The 6,385-nt window shown below is 40.4% G+C and overlaps 1 protein-coding gene across 5 annotated transcripts in view; it reads left to right on the top strand.

Annotated features, from left to right (window-relative positions):
• The first annotated feature begins 2,384 nt into the window (after positions 1-2,384).
• The window catches only part of GALNT1 (polypeptide N-acetylgalactosaminyltransferase 1), a 72,618-nt gene continuing 68,617 nt past the window's right edge, over positions 2,385-6,385 (top strand). Inside the window, exon 1 of one of the 5 annotated variants that reach the window (XM_034416325.3) lies at positions 2,385-3,411. The gene's annotated coding sequence lies outside the window, so the exon portion shown is untranslated. The remainder of the gene's footprint in view (positions 3,412-6,385) is intronic. The other 4 variants (XM_087894030.1, XM_034416326.3, XM_034416327.3 and 1 more) reach the window with 4 other exon arrangements.

Genomic DNA, 6,385 nt, shown 5'->3' with positions numbered 1-6,385 from the left:
TTAAACATCAAATTGCTGCTAAAACGTTTGATCCTGCTGTTTAATGATTTAGGCTTTAACTGTAATACTACCAAACAGATGATTCATGTAATTTATATTCAAAAGTAATGTATCAAAATATCTAAAAGTGGTATTATTAATCAATTAGTTCAAGGTATTAATCTCTTGTCCAAGAATTCCAATTAAAAATTATCTCTATTTTCAATCTAGAATTACTCTTGTTGGAAGAATTGTCCGTCTGGGTTCAATTTCAAGTGGGAAGAAAGAAACTGGAAACATGGAGGCTGTTTGGAAAGATGGTTTAATGGTGGACAGGAGCACATGGTTTGAGGTTCACATGGGTGAGAGAGAGATTTATACCCATCTTGGAGCTTCCTGTTCCTGTGTAAGGAATGTATTCTGATTGGTTGTCAGGCTCCCATGGAGTCATGTAGGGGTAACTTTGTAGGTTGTCTTGAGTCCCAGACTTGGTTGAATCCTGCTGAGTGATGCAATCTCCCCAGGTGCCAAGTAGTGAGTTCTGTTGTTAGATTGATAGAGGGCTAATCCTATCATGTCCTGAGGGCCATGTTTTAATCCCATCACCCTGGAGCTGAAGGGGACGCAGGGAGATGCATGGAGCTGCTTTACCTTTAAAACATGTTTCTCCTTTTCTCATCCAGGGAAATATAATATTCTGCCCTTTTAATATTTCATTCTTCTAGGAGGGGTGGGTATTAACTTTCTTCACTCTCTAAGAAAGTGCTAGCATTGTCTCAAAATTCCAAGTCAAAATTTAATTACTTTTCTATTAATAACCAGATATGTCTAACAGCTTTAAACAACCTTCTTTTATCATCAGTTGACCCCCAGACTTGCCAAGACTTCAGATGACTCATATACTGGCAAAGTGAGCTTAAAAAATGGTGATAATCAAAGAAAACTCAGCACTCATATAATAAACACAAGATTATACAGCAAAGATGCTTATGATTTTGCAGAGCAAACACAAGTTTATCTTAGGCAGATTTATAATTTATTGTATCAGAGAGTGCCTTAATGCCTCAAAAGCTAACTGACCTTAGTGTCCAGAAAGATCCTGGTTGTTAGGTCATGACTAAGTGGTCATTAAGCAATGACATCACACTTCTGCTGTTCTTCTGTGCTACTTCCATTTTCCCATATGCCTATCTCTCCCTCCTTCTGCCCTTTTGATCCTCCCCTCCACTGCTGCTCTTTGACATCTTTTTCCTCCACTGGAGTGGTGGCATACCAGCCAGAAGGGCAGGTTCTGGCTCTTCATGAGACCAATAGTTTGTAGGAGTGCTGCAGAGATAATATATATTGACATTAGCAAAACATTTAACCCAATGATGATAATTGCTAATAGAATGCTAATTAAGTATGGACTGAGTAATATGGAGTGAATGTATGAAAACAGTAGTGAGTATTCATCATTGGTTCCTCATTAGATATAAAAGATAAACTTTTTCAGTAATTTATTACTTGGATAAAAAGAGGAATTTTTTTTCAGATCTGCAAGTGTCAAAACATGGGTACAAAAAACCACCCAGCGTTATATAACTGAAAGACAGGTGGCATATAAACTTAATTTTAAAAAAACCAAATAAAAAATGAATAACAGGCCAGAAAACAAAAATAAGATGTATTTGAATTTGAATAGGTTAGTTAATAGATAGAATGTAGAAGTTTTTATAGAGCAGCATGACTGCAGAAAAATCTGAAAAAAATATCCCCCAGGATATTTGGGGGATTTTTTTTTCATTTTGAGTCCACAGGCAGAGTTAGAGAGCCATCTGATAAAAGAGAATATTTGTATCTTAGGGTTTAAATTACAAATCCTTAATACTCTCTGAGATTGTTTTCTTGAAGATGTTTTGTTATCCAAACTAGGTAGCATCATCAGTGCACAAGAGCCATCTGTCTGACATCTTTACTTCCACTTTACACTTCGGGTGTCAAGAACCCGGAAAATTCTGGTTCTCGCTCTTCAACCAGTGTTATTTAACGCTGGTGTTGTCTTTGATGTGTCTTCGATGTCCATCTTCTTCTGGATCTATCCCGTATTCTTTGATCTTTTCCTGCCTAAGATACAGTATTTTAATTTGCATTTCCTGCACTGAGCAAGGAGGAAAGCATAAAAACCTCTTCCAACTCTGCAATTATAATTTAGCATTTGTTTAGCATGAAATCGTCGCCTCTAAAACCAACCTCATGTGGATGATTGAACGGCGCACAACTAGACAAAAAAACAGGCACTCCAAGTGTTCGCGGGAAGAGGGAGGATAAGCTTAGTAGTACTCTATTTATGTATTTGCTAGCTACGCCCTTTTCTTTAATACAACCAATCTGATTACCGCTGGAAAACTCTGGCTTTGTTCCTCGAGTGACTCGAGCGATGCCACGTAAACTCGCCCTTGGCTTTCGCCGCTAGTATCCTAGGCAATGCGGGATGTTCTTATTATTTTGTTCCTGCCGAATGAAACAAAGCTTCATAAGAAGTTGGCGCTTTCGAATTTCATCCGATAAATCTAGTTTTGGAATCCTGTACGTGCCCATGTAATTAAAAGAAACCGTCTTCAGGATGGTTCAAATAGTGTAATCTTCAATAATGGAGGGAAAATAAATACTTTTCTTCTATTAAGCAGTTCTCTTTGGTGTAGTTTTAGCCTAAGATAGTCAATGTAGGATCGGATAGGATCCCTTATGATACGCTCTCACGAATCTGCAGCTCGGGCTGCCGGCTCTCCCAACTTTCGCCCTCTTCAGAGACAGCCGCTCGAGATGGATCACGTGACCAGCACATCCGGTCATTGTGGGCGGGAATTAGACGTTCTCTCAAGCGGCCAGGAGGCGTTGCAGGTTGGGTTCAGTGACTCTGAAAACGGTGAGTTTGCTCTCAAGGCGATGAGCTGTCGGAGCTGACAAACGTGCTGCTTAAGGTGGGACCGTCAACGTCTCTCCCGCCCTCTGGTCGAGAAGCAAGTGGCTGCCACCTAAGGAGAAGTGGCTCTGAAGAAAAGGAATCTGAGTTAACGGTGAGGCCTGGGCAAGCGCCTTGTCGGGGACAGTGATGTTCGGATGGTACCGAAGGAGCCAGTGTAGGTGTGCAGCACCCTTTCTGAGCCGATCCTAGTTAATGGGAGGTGATCGGTCGTCTTCCGTCTCTCTCTTTCTCTCTGAGTCGTTGCGCTCCCCAAGTCCCCATGGCATTTGAGAGAGCGAGACACGACCTGTGAGGGGAAACCTATGTTTAGTCCTGGCGTTTACAAATTTTGGAGACAGCTGATTCTGGAATAATTTTTGGGTCCGTTATTGCCCACCGCCTGGAAATACTACTTGGCGGAATAGCAGCGACGAAGTCGCCTCTTGGCGACAGATCCTCTTGGGCAGAGTGAAACTTAAATGGAGGTGAGTTTGTTTGCATTATTCCCCTGTAGGAGTCTCCTTTTAAATGTGTTTCTTACCTCTTCATCACAGTAAAAAAGGCAGGCTCAAGTGCTTCTAAATATACCAAGAAGCATTGTATGATTATTTTTGACAGGGATTTAATGAGGGGTTGTTTTTTGTTTTTTTTTTGGTTACAGTAGAATGTAGAACTCTTCATCTATCTGTCAAAGTATGGATAAATTCACAATCTAGCTTTCCTGAGCTGCTCATCATAGATTATATCATATTTTGTATTTCAGGTTTTTTTTTTCATGGTCTCCACATATAGAAATTTGAGGGTTGCAAAGGAAAATGGCGATCTGCCAAGTGTTAAAGCACAGATTTGAGCTCATTTTTCTGGAATATTTAAGAGCTTGATGAATCTACCCCGATAGCTTAGTTTTATAGAAATTTACTTGGAAATATATATAGGAGCATTTGGAAAGGTGTTTAAAGCTACAGTCCTTAAAACTGAATCATATGTTTAAAGCATTAGGATTTACTTTCCACTTGAACTTGAAGAGAAGATTTAACAGAGAGTGCCAGGGCTTGTAAATTAGACTAGGCCAGTGATGACTAACCTTTACCTAGTGGTGGGATTCAGGTAATTTAACAACCGGTTCTCTGCCCTAATGAGTTCTTCCAACAACCAGTTCACCAAACTGCTCAGAAAGTTAACAACCGGTTCTCCGAAGTGGTGCAAACTGGCTGAATCCCACCACTGCCTTTACGGGACTAAGTGTCCAAAGCATGCATGCCCGAACCCCTAAAATGCAATGTGTGTGCGGCCCCCCCACGTGCCCCCCACGTGCTCACCTCCCCCGCACATGTATATGCACCTCCTGCAGATGTGCATAGTCCTCCAGATGTGCCCTGCCCCCCATGCAAGCGCGGCAGAGACCCAAAGACCAGCTGGCTAGCGGGAGGCGCGTGCACATGCGCAGCAGAGCTGAACTGGAGTGATAGCTCATGTGCCCACAGGGAGAGCGCTGGCTGCCACCTCTGGCACCCGTGCCATAGATTCACCGTCACGGGACTAGGCAATTGAAAAATATCCTGGGAGAAGACAGCAGTAAACCATTTCCTATTGCTGCCAAAAAAGAATGTGGTTTGTGTCCATATAGTCATTAGTGATAAGAGAGTTTTTATGTTTAAACAAAATAAGATTTCATCTTTAGTCAATTACAAGTTTTGCCTCATGTATGGATGGGCAGAATTCATTTATGTACTAGACTCCCAATTTTACAAAATTCTGAATTTGTTGATTCTCAGTTTTTACTTGTATTTCAAGTACATTTTTCATGAGAGCAATGCCACAGGAATTTATTTGCATTATTCGTCCACCAAATCCATCACTTGTGATTTCATCAATTTGAATGCAATTTTGAAAATATGTTTTATTTTGCTTGTACTTTATTTTAATTATATGTCTGTAACAATATTGTACTTTGTGTTTAAAATTTTTGGTTTCCTCAGTTCTAATTGTCTGCCAGTTAACTGAAAACTGGCAGCTATTTCAATTGAGATTGATGACTTACCAATTCATGTAAATTAAAATTGGTTTGAAAAAAAATTCTGAAATTAAAGAATAAAAGTTAAGGGTGAGAAAATTGATTTTTGCTGACTTCCAGTGAGGTCATTACAAACTAAAGATGTATCTGAAGAAGCAGGGATGTTACAGCTGAAATTATAGAATCATAGGGTTGGAAGGGACCTTAGAGACTTTCTAACCTGACTTCCTGTCCAAGGCAGGAAAACTTACATCACTCCAGACAGCTATCTAATCTTTTCTTAAAAACCACCAGCAATGCAGTACCCACAACAATTTCTCCTTAATTCCATGGAGGGTCGTTTAATGAACTTCTACCTGTTGCTTCTTGTCCTGCTTTCAGGTGCTTTGGAGAATACATCAACCCTCTTGTCTCTATTAATGTTCTTCAAGTACTGAAAGACAGCTAACATGTCACAGAACCAAAACTGGTCTTGGAATTCCAAGTCTGGCCCCACTAGTAGAGTATAGAGTTGTATTATCACTTCTCATGATCTTGATGATAGCCCTCTGTTAATGCAGCTCAAAACTGTATTGGCTTTTTTGGCATTTGTGACACAGTGCAAGCTCATGCTGATGATCCACTAGGACACTTAACCCTTTCGAACAGCTACTATTGTTGAGCCAGGTACTTCTTCTATACTTGTGCATTTGGCTTTTGCTGCCTAAGTATAGGACCTCACTTTTTCCACTACTGAACTGCATTTTGATAGGGCTCATTTCTCTATGTCAAGATCTTTCCAAATCTTGAGTGTCTTCTAAAGTATCTTTCAATCCTTTCTGAAAGAAATTTTAAGGATGAGTTTAATATTTTTTAAATTCAGAATTAACAGCAAAGAGTTGGTTTGAAAGGAGAATAACTGGAAATGCTATGATGAGACCATCTTGAAAAATAGTGGGCTCCAATGAGCTCCACGAAAATCCAGCCAGACAAACCGCTGTTGGGGGGGTCTTCGGACTGGAACCATTCTGTAGGGACAGTGAAGAAGGAGAGGTGCCTCAGATGACCAAGAGGAACAGGCAAGTTCCTCGAAAGGTCAGAGGCTGCTCTTTGAACCGGCGGTGGGAGTGGTGGCCATTGAAAAATGACCGCTCTGAAGCTGGGGCAACAGGACCAAGATTTTTGTGCAGGAATGGTGTCTGAATGGAGTGCTGGTACTGGGTGAATGATTGGCTAACTCACAGGTAAAAAAGAAAAATTTTAATAACTTTAAAAGGTGTCCCAGAGCGGACATGAGTAGCTAATTGGCACTTGGGAAAGTAAATGGAGGGAGAAGAACAAAGAGGAGGTTAAAATACCAAAGCCCAAGAAAGAAAATTTTACAACTGGATTTAAAATTGGATTTGGAGAAATTAAAAATAATAAAAGTAAAAGAAACCTCAGGGAAAGTACTTTTTAAGTGGATT

The sequence above is a fragment of the Pantherophis guttatus genome, chromosome 4 (genome assembly GCF_059756535.1).
Source record: "Pantherophis guttatus breed Tessera chromosome 4, ASM5975653v1, whole genome shotgun sequence".
Classification (NCBI taxonomy): domain Eukaryota; kingdom Metazoa; phylum Chordata; class Lepidosauria; order Squamata; family Colubridae; genus Pantherophis; species Pantherophis guttatus.
This window is presented reverse-complemented; position numbering and strand designations above follow the sequence as displayed.